Genomic DNA, 20429 nt, shown 5'->3' with positions numbered 1-20429 from the left:
TACTTTCTCCCATATTTGCTATGTTCCAGACATGCTTGCCTTCATGTAATGCATTAGATTAGAACATACTATATTATTTCCTTAGTCCCATTCTTCCCACTTTCAGGAATGTTCCCTTTACATACATTTGACTAAACAACTCTTCATTCTTCATAATCATTCTTAATATCTCATCTCAAGTTTCGCTTCTTTGGGTCTTTAGGTTTTACCAGTGAAGTTCACTGATGCACCAGACAAGGTCAGAACTCTCATAACCTATACTTTTTCTGCATAGTACTTACCATGTTTGCTACATAGTAAGTTCAATACCACTTTGGTGAATGCATGAGTCATTTGATTAATATTTATTTTCTTGTATAGATTTTAAGCTTCAAGAGGATCACTAGTGCCATTTGTTGAATGAATAAATAGTAGACTCATGATTTGGTAAGTAGTAGATTCAAGCATTCAACCTCTCCCTACTCCCTCCTTTCCCCCAGATTCTACCTTCCCACTCTGCCTTTATCCAAATCCCTGTTCCTATCCCCTACTTGCCATCTCAGTGGCTACTTCACAACAGACACTGCTTAATTCCATTGGTTGATCAGTGGGATTTTTCCTAGTTCTACCTAGACACTCATTGGCAACTGCTTCTTGTCTAAGGACAGCCTTTGTCATAGGCAGAAGCAGTTACCTCCTAATAGTTAAAAAGCTACCATCAGGGTGTTCCTTCCCATTAAGGATGGCTGTCTCAGTGTAGCCCTTTTTCAAAATGCCCAAAATACTCAGAGTCAACATGTTTGAGTCCTTACTCTTTACCTGGCTCAGAATTGGACTAGGTACTCAAATAATTAAGTGGAAGAAGGAACTGAAATCAGAAAAAATGGAGGATAAAGAAAAGACTTTCAATTTGGCCACAGGCTAATTCTTTCTACTCCAGTCTGTTTTATAATTAGTTTGAAATGGATAATTTAATGTTAAATCTGTATATACCGGTATATTAAATTACTAATTCTAAACCAATGGCAAGTGGCATGCGTATGTGTACATTTCTCTGATTATATTCACTTATATAGTTTGAAGGTATAATAATCAGTCACCATTACCCATATGAAAAAGTGTCCTCCAATGATCATACTGGTGCCCTATTCTGACCATTGAGAGCCTCAATGGGTGGAGATAGCCTTCCCGCCATTTAAGGTTCTCTATTAGCAAAAACATCATACAAATGGCTTCTCTGTTCACCTAAAACCAAAGCACTCTTTAGGCCATTAGTAATTTTAGAATAGAAAACCCAAAGGTATAAAAAATATAAATTTGTGTTCTGAATGTGGCATAATTTTCACATGGTCAAACACAATCAGTGAAGTCACTGGAATACATGTACTGGTATGGAAGCATAATTTGAACTCATTTGGATACCTATTTACTTGAAACAATGTCTGCTTTTCATGTTCAACAGAACCTAAAAAGAAAAAGTAAAGGGAAGGGTGAAACCACCACATCTTCTGTGAGTACAGAAATAAGTTTGCTTTAAAGCAGTCAACATGAGTGGGCGATATCTTTTGTAATTTATTTTAATGCCCTCATGTGTTCTCCTTGTCATCATTTGGCCAATGAAATAAAAACATTAAGTCGGAATATAAATAAAATTAAACTCTATGCTATCATAATGTTTCTAATGAGTTCTAATCACATACAAACCTCAACACAGAAAAAGTGGAAAAGAGAACTGAGGCTGGAATGTAATTCTCTTATGGGAATTGGAGAAAAGAAAAAGTCTCCATTTCTCCTGATCTTTTTGCAATTCCATCTGAGAACTCAATGCCTTGAAGATGGTGAGGCCACTTGGCACAGGTAACAAACTATACCTCCAAGGATTGCCCAGAAAAACCAGAAGAGGTATTGCACTATACTACCCACTACAGCCCATGGCACAGATAGGTTTACTTGATCACACCAAAGAGGAGAAAGAATGTTCTCTCTGAAATGTTTAGACTTGAAGACGTGTGTTTTTGGAACTCCAGGGCTGTTTTTCCTGTTTTGCTGCACCTGAACTTGGGATAAATTCTTTCTGCAAAAGGACAAGATTGTGTGATGCTGACTGACACTGAGAGCACAGTCTCAGCCCAAGTACATTGACTCAGCATTGATTGCATTTTTTTCTAGTAGGCTGCAGCTGCCCACTCACCAGACCCCTAGGTGGTCCATATTTAAAGAGCATGAAAATCTCTGAAACTTTAACATACACTTTAATAGAAAAATTCAGGAACAAAAAGTAAAACACATTGTATTTCTGTTGCTGTTTGTAGTATTCAATTTGATTCAGATATAAACTCTGTGAACAATCTCACACATAGAGTTCAATTAGAGGTCATGGAGATGCATTACTTGAGATGAAGAACGTGTAAAGTAATACTACTGAGGAGCACACTGTTGATAACCACAAATTATTATTTCATTATTCCAATAATCAAGCTCAACTTTAAAAATTTTAAGCCACTCAGTGGAAAAAGAACTTGAGAGAACCCAGCTTAATCATGGCATTGAAAGAGATTCCTCAAAAAAACTGAAGAAGAACCAAAGTGGCAGAGTATGTAAATGCTGGTACTCACCACAACCATATCAATATTACAATTAAAATACAGAACAATCATCAATCAGAACTGCCTTAAATCTGGCTGAATGTAAGTCCTACAACTAAAGAAGTAAAGAAGAAAGTACATCAGACTGATAGGAGGGGCAGAGACACAGAAAGGGCTTGTCCCACACACATGTGCAGTGTATTGTTGTTGTTTTTTAATTGGGAGGGATATCTCAGCTGCGGAGGCCTCCTGTGAGAAGCAACAGCTCCCAGCCCCACACAAAACCCCCAGCCCGAGTTCCAGAGCTGGGAATAGAAGTACCCATTGCTTTGGGCTCTAAAACAAGTGGGGATCGTGGCTGAGTGACAAGGAGGCTTCTAGAGTCCCAGGAAGTTCCTCTTAAAGGGCCAATGCACAGGAAGTCACATAGTCCTGCTTCCTCTAAGCTCCAGAGGTGGGCAGTGGCTTTGGGTGATTCAGGGACATATGGGGAGGAACTGTATTGTCTGGCAATGGGGTAAGAACTCAGGGGGAGCTTTCTCCAAGATGGGGGTGCTCACAGGATTCATTGTTCCTGTGCTGGGAACCCCCTTGTTGTAGAGCTGATTGGAAGCCATTATCTGAGTTTCCATCAGCATGGCCCACACTGGTCACTCCACCCTGGTGATTTCCTGAAACCCTTCCCCATCCAATTTGCAGCCCCACTAACCTGTTTGCAGAGACTTTTCCATATTAATGGCCAGTCCTGTCTCAGGCTTCAGACTTTTCTAAAATCTCTCAAACAAGCAGCAGCTTGCACCAGCATACCCCAAACCTATCAATAAGAAGCCCAAGACCTGGCACTAGCATCAGACTGCCTTGTTTCATAGATGGGCCTCACATTGGCACATCCAAGCCCAATACAAGTAGCATCCATCTGCAGAATTCTCTGTAGCTCCTGCCTGGGGAACCCAAGCAGTGGCTGACTTTGCACCTCCCAGGAGGCCCCAGATCCAGTGCACCTGGTGGACAGCTTCAAACCATACCAGATTACAACTCTACACATCCACTAGCAACATACTCAAGGGGCAGACTCAGTGAGCACAAAACCCCATTGAAGCAAGTCCTGATCCATAGAGGTACCTCCTACACAGAAGCTCTTCCACTGTAGTCACAGCTGATCATCACAGCCAATTGGCCTGGTGGTCAATTCCTCCCAGTAATAGCAATAACAATCAAGGTTCAAATGCTGTGCTTACAGCTCTAACAGGGGTGCACCTAGAGGACCCAGCTCAAGTGTCTGAGGAGCCTGAGCCACTGGACCCTGAAGGACACTTCCTACATAAGGCCACTCTACCAAATTTCAGGAGACATAACAGCTCTACCTAATACATAGAAACAAACACAGGGAAGCAGCCAAAATGCAGAGACATAAGAAACATGTCACAAATGAAAGAAATGGGTACAGAGTTCCAAACAATGGTTATAAGATTTCTCAATGATCTTAATGAGAGCTTCAAAGGACTTAGTGAGACTTTCAAGGATCTTAGTGAAAATTGCAAAGACATGAAAAAGGACCAGTCAGAAATTAAGCATCCACTGACTGAAATAAAGAATAATTACAGGGATACAATAGTAGAGTAGAGGATTCCTGAGAATCAAATTAATTATTTGGAATATGAGGAAGCAAACAACACCCAATCAGAAGAGCAAAAAGCAAAAATAATTTAAAAATATGAAGATAGTGTAAGGAGCCTTTGGGACAACTTTAAGTGTACCAACATTCACATTATGGGGGTAGCAGAAGAAGAAAGAGAGAGAGAGAGATTGAAAACCTATTTGAAGAAATAATGACAGAAAACTTCTCCTACCTGGTAAAAGAAATAGACTTATAAGTCCATGAAACACAGAGAATCCCAAACAAGAGAAACCCAAAAAGACTCACACCAAGATACATCATAATTAAAATGCCAAGAGTTAAAGACAAAGAGAGAATCATAAAAACAGCAAGAGAAAAGCCATTAGTTACCTACAAGGGAGCGCCCATAAGACTGTTAGCTAATTTCTCAACAGAAACTTTGCAGGCCAGAAGAGAGTGGTAAGACATATTCAAAATGATGAATAGAAAGGACCTATAACCAAGATTACTGTACCCAGCAAAGCTATAATTTAGAATTGAAGGTCAGATCAAACACTTCAGAAATGAGAAAAAGCTACAGGAGCTCATCACTACCAAACCAGTATTACATGAAATGTTGAAGCATATTCTTTAAGAAGAGAGAGAAGAAGAAGAAGAAGAAGAAGAAGAAGAAGAAGAAGAAGAAGAAGAAGAAGAAGAAGAAGAAGAAGAAGAAGAAGAGAGGAGGAGGAGGAGGAGGAGGAGGAGGAGGAGGAGGAGGAGGAGGAGGAGGAGGAGGAGGAGGAGGAGGAGAGGGAGAAGGAGAAGAAGAAGGAGAAGGAGTGGGAGAAGGAGAAGGAGAAGGAGGAGGAGGAAGCAGAGGAGGAAAATGTGAACAATAAAATGATAATAAATACATATCTATCAACAATTGAATTTAAAAATCAACATAAATGAACAAGGAATCTAATAAACAAAATAAACTAATAAATAAAATAGAATCAGAGGCATGGAAACATGGTACAGATTGATGAATCTCAGCGGGAAAGGTGGGTAGGGAGAAATTAACCCAAGTCCTTATATGCATATATACATTACTTATGGATACAGACAACAAGGCGGTGAAAGGCCTGGTGCAGGGTGGGAACTGGGTGGAGGGGCACAATTGAGGGGAAAAGGGTGATATTTGTAATCAAATATTAAAATACTAGAGGCCTGGTGCATGAAATTTGTGCATGGGATGGTCCCTCAGGCCAGCCTGCACCCTCTCCAATCCAGGACCCCTCAGGGGATGTCCAACTGCTGGATTAGGCCCGATCCCTAAACCGGCAGTTGGGCATTCCTCTAGCAATCCAGTACCACTGGCTCCTAACTGATCACCTGCCTGCCTACCTGATCGCCCCTAATCGCCTCTGCCTGCCAGCCTGATTGCTCCTAACTGCTCTCCTCTGCCGGCCGATTGCCCCTAACCGCCTCTACCTCGGCCCCTGCCATTGTGGCTTCGTCCGAAAGGACATCTGGTCTAATTAGCATATTATGCTTTTATTAGTATAGATAATAAAATACAAAAAAAGTGATTTCTAACCCCAATACAGTTAATATTTCTTAAGCACTTATATGCATTTATCTCAGTCATCTACTTAGCCTACTTTAAAAATATTAGGCAAGATGGCCTTTAAACATTGCTCAGTAATTAGCTCCCATCTTTACCTCCTACATTCATGGAGGAAAGATGGGCAGAAAATGTGACTTAACCAGATTTGGATTAAAATCCTGCCTTTGCCGTTTACTAGACATATGATTTTGAGTAAGCTAATAACTTCTCAGAGCCTTCAGTTCCCCATAAACTGTCATGGAGACAACTTCACAGATTGCCATGAGAATAGAAAAAGAGAGCATCAGTAAAAATGCTTGGTATATGGTAGTTCTCAATAAGTGCTAATTGAACCTTAAAATGTACCTCTTTCTAAAAAAACACTGGAAAATAATTGAAATAAAGATTACTAATGGAACATTTGTTATAGATTAGTTTATAAAACAATTATGTTCAGAGTAGCTTAGGTTTATTAGAAATAAAACATAACTTTGAATGCCACAAGGAATTTTTGTTATATTGTATTTGGAAATATTGTGCCACTTCATCACAAATAGCAATGAAGTATTAGGTGACTCAATTCTTAGGGGTAGGGATCATGTGTTATGGTCTCCTATCCCCAATATCTTGCACAGTGTCTGGCACAGCATAAACGCCCAATATATAAATACATTCATGAAGTACCACCATAGCATGGAACCTGAACCAGCTGCTGAGAACAGTTTGGAGGAAGCTGTTTTTTAGGAGTAGTGATTTCCAGATACCCTGTACACTTCTTAAAATGCAGAAGCATTATTACCACTTAAGAGTTAATAATAGTAAGCTCTCAAATATTAAATATATATATATATATTTAATTTTATTGTTTAAAGTATTACAGATAGTAGTACATATGTCTCCTCTTTTTTCCCCCCATTGACCTTCCCCCGGCCTCCTCTACCCGCCAGCACATGCCCTCACCCTCCCCCCCCCCCCCAGTATCTTGTGTCCATTGGTTATGCTTATATGCATGTATACAAGTCCTTCGGTTGATCTCTTACCTCCCCCCGCCAACACTCCCCAGCCTTCCCACTGTAATTTGACAGTCTGTTCAAAGCTTCTCTGCCTCTGTATCTATCTTTTTGTTCATCAGGTTATAATGTATATTTTTGCCTATGTACTGTCCACTGTCCCTTATGACAACTGTATAAATGTAGTGCTAACATTTTATACATTTGAAAATGAAGAAAATGGGGACATTTGGAGAAAGTAAACGATTTGCCCAAGGGCACATGACTAGCAAGTGATGAAATCAAGATTCAGAGTAAAGTCCAGGTGACCTCTTCTTTCCTACTATCTTCCATTTTTCTTGAGCTATTTGAAATCCCTAGGTCTTAAGTTTGTGTATTTCTTTTCTTCTTACTCTTTATTTATTTATTTATTTTAGTTTCCATTGTGGTTCTGATTCATATGCCTACTTAAGAGACAGTCAAATAGGGAATGATTAAAAACACATGAGAGAGATATAAAGAAAGGAAGCAAACAGCTCAGGCCATTAGTCTAGTAGTTCTCCAATATCTAAATGGAGTTGTGAGAAATAATCAATCCCAGTGAGTCAAGCAGCAGAAAGTGACCCTATGCATGGTCGCCAATCATCTTTGCAAGTGTTCTAACACTTCTGCCGCTATTGGTTTGCCCTAAACAAACTGTCACCACATAGTAGGATTGGCCTGGATGTTTCCAGAAATGGCATCATTGCATGTTGCTCACCAGGCCTGATAGATAGAATTGACTATAGGGACAATGACAATTTCTGAAGTATACTAACTTAATATCAAAGAGTACGTGTCATTAGCAGTTAACATTGCTGATTCTTTCCCTCACTGAATTTTAAAGACTTTGTAAAATAGTCTACACCTTAATGTTATTACAGAATAAAGAAGCAACTACTGCCCTAGTTTCATAACAAACGCAGGTCAAATACATTTGAATTGGAAAAGTAAATTTAATTTGCAGGTTTCTGTTTACATGTTCTGCTCTATTTTCTTTTATAAGATTAGTGAACAAAGTTCAGAGAACTTTTTTAGTTCAAACGTTTTTTGTTGTTTTTTTCATAATGGCAAATCAATCTGCTCAGGTAAACAGAACATCAAAACGGTAACAATAAGGAGCTATCATTGGAAGGTGATCCAATTTACACATAAATATACCAACTAAAATTTGAATGAAATTTTATAGAGGAACAAAGGTGGCTAAAGTATTTGTTGAATCTTTCAAAGCAGCTACTAAATAATAACTGCAGAAATATACAAAGATTGTGCCAACTCTAATCAATCTTATGTATTTCTTCTGTGACATTACCAAATACATTTCATAGAAGGGTAGAGCAACAGGAAAAATATAGTAGCTGAAGTCAAGCATAGCTAATTTGCTGGTTAATACAGATGCAATCTACAGAATTCACCCATCCATGGTGATCAGCTCTGATATGGAACACCAGTTTCCAGCATGCATTGCTTCTATGGGTTTTATGTTGATGATAAAGGCTTCTCAGATCTAGATGGTTATAAAATACTAGAGGCCTGGTGCACAAAAATTTGTGCACTCAAGGGGGAGGGGGGTCCCTTAGCCCGGACTGTGCCCTCTCGCAGTCTGGGACCCCTCGGGAGATAACGACCTGTTGGCTTAGGCCTGCTCCCGGGTGGCAGAGGGCAGGCCCAATCCCTAGGTGCAGCCCCTGGTCAGGCTCAGAGCAGGGCTGATTGGGGAGTTGGGGCGCCGCTCCCTGTCATGCACAGAGCAGGGTGGATTGGGAGGTTGCGATGCCACCCTCAGTCACACTCAGGGTAGGGCTGATTGGGGGGTTGGGGCACCGCCCCCTGTCACACTCAAGGCAGGGTTGATGGGGAGGTTCCGGCGCCACCCCCTGTCATGCACAGAGCAGGGCCCATCAGGGGGTTGGGGAGCTCCCCACTGTCACACACAGAGCAGGGCCCATCAGGGGGTTGGGGAGCTCCCCCCTGTCACTCAGAGAGTAGGGCCCATAGGGGAGTTGGGGCACCATTCCCTGTCACACACAGAGCAGGGCGGATCAGCGGGTTGGGGCGCCACCCTCTATCACCCACAGAGCAGGGCCGATCAGGAGGTTGGGGCGCTGCCACTCTCACACTCAGGGCAGGGCCGATGGGGAGGTTATGGCTCTACCCCGTCACACACAGAGCAGGGCCCGTGGGGTGGGGGGGTTGGGGCGCTGCACCCTGTCACACACAGAGCCACAGGGCGATCAGAGGGTTTGGGTGCTGCCCCCTGTCACGCTGATGCCGGTGCCGGGAGGCCTCTCGGCTCCACTGATCCCAGTGCTGGGAGGCATATTACCCTTTTACTATATAGGGTAGAGGCCTGGTGCATGGGTGGGGGCCGCTGGTTTGCCCTGAAGGGTTTCCTGGATCAGGGTGGGGGTCCCCACTGGGGTGCCTGGCCAGTCTGTGTGAGGGGCTGAGGGCTGTTTTCAGGCTGGGGGTGACTGAAGCTCCCAACTGCTCCCTTTTTCCTTTTTTTTTTTTTTTATTCTGGGCCAGCTTTAGCTTGAGGCTTGGCTCCAGCTCCTAGGTTTCTGGCCTTTGCATACAATGTTGCGATCCTGCTGGCTGAAGTCCGGCGGTATTTGTTACAATGTTTGAAACTGCAGGCTCAGAGGCCTGGAGCCGCAGGCGGGGAACGTTGGTTTCCTCCGTCACTGAGGCAAGCAAGCCTCATGTTAGTTTCAAGCTGCCTGGCTGCCGGTCGCCATCTTGGCTGACAGTTAATTTGCATATCTCGCTGATTAGCCAACGAAAAGGGTAGCGGTCGTACGCCAATTACCATGTTTCTCTTTTATTAGTGTAGATGGTAGCAGTATGTGAGAAGAAAGCATACTCTATTTTATATTCCAGCACTAAGTATAATAGGAAGGCAATTTTTCATGCCAAACCTGGTAGGAGGGAGCCCGGAGCAGGTCTCAGACTCTCCTATAAGAGTTAAGAGCTCAGTAAAGGGGACAGGGGAAGGATGACAGCATGGAGAACAAGATGGAAACTTAATACCTACAGAACCAGCAAAATCAGAAGATATGATGACAAGGTCTCAGAGATGAAGGAAGCAGAGGTAGTGTCTCACAGGCTTAATCATCAGAATATATAATATGAACCCAGAATTCAAGTTTTCAGAGCAAGTTTTCCAGGAGAAAGGCCACTTCTCCTTTAGCTTTTTGAGAATCCATAACTTAGCACAAAAAGAATGAAGGATCTGGGGATGATAGCCACCCACACCCTCACCCAACCCAATGCAACCCAACCCAGAAACTAACACAATTACTTACAACAGAGTGGGCATTGGGAGAGTTACAGTGAATAGAGAGAAAAATAGATGGGTACACAGACTTTAACATGAAAATTCTTAGGCACTGAAGAGCAGTGCATGACTTGTTAAGGGTATGTATTATGTAATCACAAGTTTCTGGGTTCAAAACCTAGTTCAGAAGCTTGCTAGCTATGTCATTCTGAACAAATCATCTAATCTCATTTCAAGATATGGGAAATGGTACTTAATTCCTATGACTGTTATGAGGCTTAAATGTCTCTCAATACATCTAAAACACTCAGTGAAATGCTTTCATCACAGCAATTACTCAATAAATGTTAGTTGACATTATTCACAAATGACCAAAATTGAAACACTACTAACTCAAAAGGTGGGGGAAATTGGAGAACATCTGTAATACCGTCAACAATTTCACAAAGATCATGAAAAGAATAATAGCAAGTTTTTCCTCTCAAACTACCTGTTCTGAACTTTCTTAAAAGTAAATATTCTATAAACTCAATGCCAATCTCTCTTGCTTACAGTCATGTATTTCTTTGGGAGCTATGCTATTCTCATACTCTCCCCCACATCTACTTGTAGCTAGAGAGGACATATTTCCTACCTGTATAGAAATGTTACCTGTCAACTTACAAAATGAGAGAGGATACACAAAAGTAATGTGGAAACATTAAGGAGGCTGAGAGAAAAAATCCAAGAAGAGGTATACACCCTAAATTCCCTCTTTCTCCCTCTATCATGCACCCTTGACAAAACCCCAACATGAGTTAATCCAACTCTTTAATAACTCCATGCCTGCTCATAAGCAGCTTAACATGTTTGGGAAAACACACGACCATGTTGTCTGTTTTCTTTTAAACTGATGATTCAAACCTCAAGTGTGGGCCTTAGGTGCTGTCTGCCATTCTGCTCTCTTCCCCCAACCCATTCATTTTTCTGCTCTCCTTGAGATTATTTCAAATTGTCTCCTCTCTTCTCATACCTCTAAGTCTCCTTTCTTCCTCCTCACTCTCCATTGATGACTTAGCTTCTGATTTCAGTGAGGGGAAAAAAGATGCAACTAGGAGAAATTTCACATCTTCCCACAACCACATGTACAACAGCATCTGTACCCATAGAATCTGCCTCCTCTTTGTTAACTGTGAAGGAAGCATCCCCCATCTCCTAAGGACAACCCTCCACCACTACTAGGAAACTAATACACTTGTTTTTCTGTATAGTATTGTGACATTATAGCAATTACCTGATACTATAATATAGGTCTATTTGTTTATTGTCTAACTCCCCATCTACACTAATAAAAGAAAAACATGCAAATTGGTGTCACTCTGCTACACCCACCAGCCAATCAGAGTGACTATGCAAATTAACCCAACAAAGTTGGCAGTTAATTTGCATACGCAGGCATGGAGCGAAGACTGAAGGCTCTGGCCAGAGTGAAGACTGAAGACTGAAGAGTGAAGACTGAAGACTGAAGACTGAAGAGGCTTGGCTTCTCTGCTGCAACTCAGAGAAGCCAAGCATCGCTGCGGCCACAGCAGAGAAGCCAAGCCTCACTGTGGCTGGAGGGGAGAAGCCAAGCCTCGCTGTGGCCAAAGGGGAGAAGCCTAGCCTCGAGGCTTGGCTTCTCTGCTGTGGCTGGGCCAAAGGCCTGGATCCCGGGTGCCAGAGGAAAACTAGTGGCAGAGCCAGGGGAAGGAAGGCCTATTGCATGAATCTTCGTACAATGGGCTTCTCTAGTTAGAATATAAAATCCTTGAGGATAATGTATCCTGCAGCAAAAAGTAACACCTGGCACTTATTAGGTACTCAATAAATATCTGTGTAATTAACCAAAAATGAGAGAAGGAAAGAAAAATCTGATTTCTCACAGTGAAATTCCCTTTTCGCACACTTATAGTTATCTCCTTCTCTCCCTGCATCTCTCATCTTTTCAAAAAAATCTGTCTTAGGAGTCTAGGTTATTAAAAAGTGATGTTCTTCAGGTATGCATACCTTGGGCATCCATGTGAGTGTGAAGCCTGCATAGAACATGATCTTGACTAAAGAGTGCCCATGAATGAGGCCCTACCACAGCGTAGGGCCAGCCAGGGAGTACGGGAAGTGTGGTTACCAAGCAAGGTTCTATTTATGATCCAGATCCAATGACAGGAAAGCTTTTTTACTTCCTCCCTTCCTTGCCACTGAGCCTGAGGCTGTGCCAGGGAAAGTCTAACCCTTGAACACCTACAGAAAATATTCGAGGGAGGAAGTGCATGGCTTGTATATATTATCTGCACAATGCTCAGAATGCCAGCAAGTTTGAATGAGGAGGGACCTCTAGGTTTCCCTCTCTGTCTATGAGTAGGATACTCAGTTTCTGAGCACTGTGGCCAAAATGGATGAAGAACCAAATGAAGCAATGAATGTAGAGGGGCTTGTTATTAGATCACAGGCATGATAAATACACCAAAGCAGTTGTTAAGAATATGAAAATGGAGAAGGTTAAAATGAAAGAAGAGAAAGGAAAATGGGGGATGTGAGGGGGGAAAAGGTTGAAGAGGTGGAGGAGGGAGAAAAGAAGAAGGAAGAGAAATAATTTAGTTCTATATATCTGTGTTGAATATAACGTACTGAAGATTGCAAATGTGACTACTGAACTCTGTCACTGGAAGTCAACAGTTTTGGCATCATGGACAAGTCTTGTTCTTTGTTTGGGCCTCATTAGTCAATGCAGGAAGTTATCATCTTAGGTGATCTCCAAGGACCCTCACAGCTCCTATGTCTGTAAATACATAACCTTTGCAGTTACTAGTTTGCTGATCTGGGTCAGTGGTATTAGCAAACATTTAGGCCAACCAAGGCACAGTATGGAGCTTTAGCAGATGTCTTTGAAAACAGGCAGAGACTCCCAGTGTCAAAATTATTTTGGACCCCTAATGGAGCCTTAGTTGCCTTCCCATAGCCCCCATCTTTCTTCCCAAGAATACATGCTCCTTGAGACCTAATCATGTATAGGTCTCATTTTAAAGCTTCTTTTTCCTGAGAAATTAACAGCACAAACTACAATTTGTTCCTCAGCACAGAATGAAACAGTCCAATGAAGTTCAGCCAATTTATCCTTGAATAATTTTTTGGCTCTTTAATGATGAATTCTTTTGAGCACTTGGCCCCAGAACCTATTTCACAGTGGCTCTTAATGTAAATAAGACCTCTCCTAATCTTTGTTCCTGACCTCTTCTGAACTTCCATAAATCATATCTGACCCCTTGGGCATGACCACTGTAGTCTTAATTTGGGAAGTGACCCAGAATGGAAGGTACCACACTTACAGTTCTTATGGACCATATTATGAAATCAACCAGAGGCAGGTATCACCAGATGAAGAGAGCCTGGACTAGGAAAGGAGGAAACACAATCTGTGAATGTTGTTTCCTTATTTTTAAATCTTTTCAAGTTAACTGGTATGGACTCTAAATCATTTGTTCACATATATCCTTGCAATACCTTATATTCCAAAGAGGCCCATGGTATACCAGAAAGAATACTAAGAATTCAAAAGACCAAGTAAAAATTTGGCTCTACTACTTACCACACTTTAGACAATTTGCATAATCACTCAGCTTCCTGATTCTTACCATCTCTAAAATGGTGATGATAAAATATAACAAATGAGAATGAGTAAGATATCTTTGTCTATAGTTCATAGCACAGTGTCTGGTACATATGTGTACAAAAATATTAGCTACTTGCCATTGGTAGTATTAGATAAAATAATGTCTATGGGTATGTTGCATAAAAGAAAAAGAGCCACCCAAAGTGTGTCTGAAAATACCTGATTCCAATGTAAGCAAATAAAATTTTGCCTCATTTTCATTACATTGCATCCTCATCCTCATCACTAAGTGAGCAAAAAGCAACTATTCACATTTATCTAAAAGAATTAATCACAGGTGCAAGCACAGATTTAGACACAGGCTGCAGCAACATTATAATAGCTGAAAGCTGAAAACCTCCTAAATGTCCAAAAACAGAGCCTAGCTGAGAAAATTGTAATATATACATACATAGACTACTAGGCAACAATTAAAATGATGCTCTGAAAGCATATTTGTTGACAGAAAAAAGATGGCCAAACTCTACTGTTGAATGGAAAAAGAAAGGTTAAGAAATAGGTGTTTTATTTTATACATTATAAATCTATCTGGTATGAATTTTTTTTAACAAACCTATTTTACCTTGGAAATAAAATAATAGAGAATGTATCATATGATCTCACTTTTCAAATATATAGTATATATGTTAAAATTTACAGATAAATTTTCAATGACTTTACACTAAAAGGTAATTATTTCTGCATGATAGAAATTGTGGTGAATTTCACTTTTTATTTGTATTTAGCTAAACTTTTGTTTTCTTAATGATTTTTTAAAACAACGAACTTGTATTTTTTGTTCAAAACCAATGAACAAAATAGTGGCAAATAAGGTCCCTAACTATTAGTCTCTAAATCTCTCAAAATAGTTGACACTTGATTTCCAAGGCTGATATGCTGGCTTCTGGAAGTCCTGAGCCTCCCAGGAAGCACACAGACACCTACCTGCTGCCCTCTAAATCTACTGTCAGAGATACAAAGGCAGGGATATTTCTTGCTTTCCCTGCTGCAGGAATTATGCCATCCTGTTGGGGAGAGGGGAATACAGAGTGACTGCTTAATGAGTATGGGATTTCCTTTTCGCTTGATGAAAATGATTTAGAAATAGATAGAGCTGATGATTGCACAACTCTGAATATTGTAAATGCCACTATTTGTACATTTTTAAAATGGTTAAATTGTATGTTGTATGAATTTCACCTCCATAAAATAAAAATAATAATTAAGCTATGAACACCAAGTGCAAGTAACCTCATTACAGAGGTGGAAAATGTGCCTCTTTAGTTTTGTGTGTCCAACATGTAAATACTCTGCACATCTAGATCAAAATTTTAAAAGAAGCCTTTTCCCTTTGTTTCAGGGAGCTATATATTATTAACCATCATTATCATAGTCATAGGGTGTTAGAACTGAAAGACAGCTCAGCCACCTCCTTTTACAGAATAGGTAGCTGATGTTAGAGAAGACTTGAACACAGTAATTTACAAAATCAAATTTAAAATTCAAGTGTCCATGGTCCTATGTTCTTTCCACAATAATCCACTGCTATTCTTTTCTTCATTTAATTTTTTGGTCCTCTTTAATCTTATTTTTAAACTAGAGAGAGGCCCGATGCATGAAATTCATGTGAGGGGTTTGGCCCTCGCAGCCATGGTGGCTTGCCTCAGCCCTTGTAGCCGCGGTGGCTTGCCTTGGCCCTTACAGTCCCAGCTTCGTCCACAAGTTTGTCTGGAAGGACATCCAGAAAGTCATTCAGCTGTCTGGTCTAATTAGCATATTATGCTTTTATTATTATAGATTATTTCTTCATAATTTTCTCCTTCCATGTATTCTTATTTGGACATTGAATTCAGTCTATTCCCTAAGTCTTTTATCCTTATTTGATCCCTATTATTTTTCATCATTTTGCCTTTTACTTCCAAATTATTAACTTTTTAATATTGACTATCATTTTTATTTTCAAAGAGCTCTTTTTATTTTTCATAATATCGTTTGTTTCTTTGTTTTTGTTTTTATTTTTGTAAAAGGATTTAAAATGTTTTCAATTACAATTGGCATACAATAGTACACTAGTTTCAGGTGAACACCACAGTGATTAGACATTATAAAACTTACTAGAGGCCTGGTTCACAAAATTCATGCATGGGGGGAGCTTAGCCTGGCCTGCACCCTTTCACAATCTGGGACCCCTTGGGGGATGCCCGACTGCTGGTTTAGGCCCAATCCATAGTCGGACATCCCTCTCGCAATCTGGGACCACTGGCTCCTAACCCCTCACCTACCCGCCTGCCCGATCGCCCCTAACCACACTGCCTGCCTGCCTGACCACACATAACCACCTCTGCCTCAGCCCCTGCCCACTGCAGCCCCCGCTGCTTCAGCTTCCTCCAGAAGGTCATCCGGAAGGACATTCGGAATGACATCCAGAAGGTGGTTCAGCTATCCAGTCTAACTAGCATATTACACTTTTATTATTATAGATTCTCTGCCTCATGTCACTTTCTAGAATTTGCTTTGTACATCCTAAAATACTTTGATATACTTGTATTTTTACCTTGTGTTTTGAAAGTATAATGTAACAAACTCATCCTTGTTTACTACAGTTATTTCAGTGAGATAAGTAGATGATGGGTTGTGGAGTAACTCAGTAATGTTCCACACCTTCTTGGCGCTACCACTTTATCCCTGGGAAAGCTGAAGATCTAGGTTTCATTTGAGTCTCACAAACACTGTCATTAACACAGCAGTTTCTTTGTCTGCACCTCTCACACTGCCCTGACTCCATAACCCAGATAGATTATTTGAAGGGCAAAAAAAAAAAATATATATATATATATATATATATATATATATATATATATATATATATATATATTTCCATCCATGGCCAAGAAAATTATACCTTCCCAGTACTTTGTACAGATTAATTTCCTAGGAGGCCCATTATCAAATGCTTCTTGAATGTGTCTCTCCATAGTTGCACTGTGCAGTTGCCACTGATCTATTTGGAATCAAAGAAGCATTGACATGACAGAGGCAGCAAAGATCTTCTGGGCATTTTGTTAAGTCATATGTCACTAATTTGGAGTTTTTCAACCCCTCCATTCAGCCATTTGGAGTCATTCAGAATGGCAGGTTTTAAAAACATGCTCCGAACCTCTGGCATTCTGAGGAGTTAGGATACATTGGGAGACAATGGTCTGAATTGAATCTGGATCCCACCCTACAGAGATTTACCCACATCACACCAGTGAAGCCCTTTATGTTGCCTTTTGGATGAATATGTTAAGCTCCTGTGCTATAATGTTGGTCATCATCATCATCATAACAATAACTATATTTTTGAGGTATGACATATATTATTCAAGCACCATAACCATGCTAGGCAGTTTAACATGAAATAATTTACTTAAGACTAACAATGCATCTGCATGATAAGTCCCCACCTGAGTAGAGGTTCCTATAGATCAGGGAAGTGGCTACATTACTGCTAAATGACAAAGCCGAAATCTGCACCCAGGTCTGTCTTATTGGAAAATGACTATTAATAATGATAATGAAATTAGCAAAGCTTCATTGTATGCTTACTCTGTAGTAGGCATTGTACCCAATGTTAAATTTGCGTTACAACTGTGTTATGCAGATTCTTCATGACTTTATAATAATACTGCCTTGGTTTCCAGAGTCACAAATCAGAAAGGCACTAGAAATATTGGGAGATTTGGAGACCCAGAAGGCAAAAAAAAAGCAGAGGCCATCCCTTGGTCTCCATCTTTATTCAATGATATCAAAAGGTAGTACAAAACCATGCTGCAAAGGCAACTATTTGAGCCCTAATTAGAACACCCAGCTACACAAACATTTCTTGTAAAGTTGAGTCATAGAATAGTTGAGCTAGCCAGGACCTTGACCAATCCCCCTGATTGGTAGAGCAGAAACCTGAAGTCCTGAGAAGGGTAGTAATGTGTTTTCATCACCTCACACAGAATCTCCGGGTTTTGCAAGCCTTTCAGAGTGGCATGTGGGGACACCCCAACATTAACAAAGGATTATTAGGACACTGTGTGACAATGTGACAATGAATCCAGAACAGGCCCTGACCAAGGACTCACTGTCCACTGAGGGAGACAGATAATTCAAAAACAACATGAATTCAAGCCAAGAAGGAAATTCAATGGCCAGGCTATGTGAGTTCAGAGGAAGAAAAATTCTTTCCAGTTGGAGACAGGGCGTCAAGAAAAGCTTAGTAAAGTAGATGATACTGACAAATGACAGATAAAATTATGAGAAAGAGAAATACATTTAAGTCAACAGCTATAGCAGAGGCATAAAAATTCAGGGTCTATTCAGAGGGGTACAGTTTGGCTGGAAATGAATACAGGTGAAGGAGACCAGAGGGCTGTTGAGTTGGTATGGAAGCCCATGGACAGAAAACTGAGGAGGATAGACTGTTCCTAAGCTGTTGAAGTCTGAGTACAAGGTGAAGTTGGTTAGGACTGGATCTTGGAAGGATATGCCTGGCACTGCATTGCAGTAAATGCTGGAGGGAAAAGAGGCCAGAGAGGAGAGATTCAGGAAAGTGGAGAAGAGGTAGGAGGGTGTTTGTTGCACCAGCAGAGACAAGAGGTAAGGACAGCCTTCCTGAAATAGGGCAGTGGCTTGGGAAGTGTAAACAGGTGGCTGCTTCGTGTACTTTCCTTCTCTTCCACTAGATCCACACTTAATTGCTGAGTGGCATTTAAGTGATCTGCAGCAATAATTAGTCACAGGTCATATACACCTTACTGCTAGATTCTCATTCCCTGAAGGGACATGACTACACCACTTCTGAATATTCAGTCCCTCTACTCTCGTCTATGTTTCGCCAAACTCTGGCATAATTGAGCACCGTTTTACATCTTCAAATTGTAAATCTTATGCCTTCACCAAGATATTTCACTAACTGCCTTTTTCAGAGAGGAGTTTGGGGGTGGGATGTACAGACAGAAGACAGTCAGTTCCAGATAGCAGTCCTTAATTGTCTACGATCACTTTTTTCCTAGGTGATCAGTTCTAGCTGGGGCTTTTTGCTATAGCATTCCTCAAGCAACCTACCTCCCAGGATCAAAGCTAACAAAATAAACTACTTGGCAGGCAATTAAGTATGTCCATTCAGATGTCAGTATTTACCAACTGAATCTCTTCAAAAGTAGCTGGGAGGCATAGGGCAGAGGAAGATCTACCATGTTCCTAGAAGCATAAGTTTGACTTACTCGGAGCAATTTTCGCAATCTTCCCACCATTCAGTGACAAAAGCTACTGAAAATTAATTTGGGGGATTTGGTTTTCTTTCCAAAGATGAGCAACTGATCTTAGGATAAGGCAATAATCCTTAATAAAGCCAAATACATCTCCAATCTTCCTATAACAAAATCTGCTTCACAACTATCACCAAGACTAAAAGTGGAACAATCACAAGAAATCTAGAGAGCCTGAAGTGATCAGTAGGGCCAAAAATTATAAAATATTCCAGGAATGAGCATTGGGACATGCTACAAACACCTGTGGACAACTATGTACCAAAACCAGCAAAGTCATCCCCATGAAAAGAGATGTAAAATTAATAGGCCTGTCAGCTCCTTACAATACACCAGGTTGAAAGTATAGCTCTGGTGGGCTGGGGATAATTTTGTCACAATCATACCACAGTTTACACATCCATTTGCCTTCAGACTTTTCCCTTGCTGAATTCCAACTTACTGCCCAGTATATGCTCACAAATTTCAGGCAGCTTTTTTTTTTTTTTTTTTTTTGGCAGCTGTCTTCAGATACACTTGTGTATACTTTTCAACCATCTGCTATTGCTAAGAGAGCCAGGGGACAGTGGAGAAGCAATTGACAGCTGGTGCTGTCTAACAGAAAAAGCTAAGCTCTCACCTCTGCCAGGGAGAAGGGGGACACATGAAGATATTGAAGAGGATTCTGGAATTCCTGCTGTAGTTTGTAAGCTATTATTTTGTATGTTAAAAGAAGATGTGATCCCAATGAACTCCTTCTGAATTCCAAAGGTATCATTGGTTCCAGTCCACTGAGCCAAGATGCACATGCTTGGTAGTACTCAGGATACTGGCTTAGAGACTTGTAAAAGAGCACAACATTGTCTCTGTTCTTCCAATATCTCCTACGACTGAATTTTACTATTTTCTGAGTCCTCCAATAATGAACAATCATACTGCTACTGCACAGGGAGCTGCATACACCATGTCCAAGTGCTTTGACAGACATTACTTCATATGATCCTCCCAATATTTTAATCTTTTTAAATAAATGAAGAGAGTGAATCTGGGAAAGATGAAATGACTTGACCAAGGTCACTCTGCTTGGTAGAGGATGCCAGGGGAAGCACTCAGCTTTATATTGGAATTTCAATGAACAGAAAAAGTAGCCAGCATAATAAACCATTCAGAAATAATGTTGTCTTTTATACATGCCCTCTATAGTGCCTGTTTGTTTGTTTGTTTGTAGTTAGACTAATATTTCAAGGGAGGCTTCCTTTCTTAATGTTGCAAGACCCAGAAAACCAAGATTCATTAATGAAATTATCCTGCATCTTATGGACATGGTAGACATAATCATACACTTTTCTTTATGGTGCTAAAGAGTTACCATATAAATCTGAAAGTTAAGTTAAAAAAAGACTTCAGAGACTATATGTACGCAATG

General features: G+C 40.6%; 1 protein-coding gene across 4 annotated transcripts in view; it reads right to left on the bottom strand.

Moving 5' to 3' along the window:
* FGF13 (fibroblast growth factor 13) overlaps positions 1 to 20429 on the bottom strand; it is a 642179-nt gene that overhangs the window by 479608 nt on the left and 142142 nt on the right. The gene's annotated exons all lie outside the window — the stretch shown is intronic.

This window comes from Myotis daubentonii, chromosome X (genome assembly GCF_963259705.1).
Source record: "Myotis daubentonii chromosome X, mMyoDau2.1, whole genome shotgun sequence".
NCBI lineage: Eukaryota > Metazoa > Chordata > Mammalia > Chiroptera > Vespertilionidae > Myotis > Myotis daubentonii.
The sequence above is the reverse complement of the archived record's forward strand: the minus strand, read 5'-3'. Positions and strand labels throughout refer to the sequence as shown.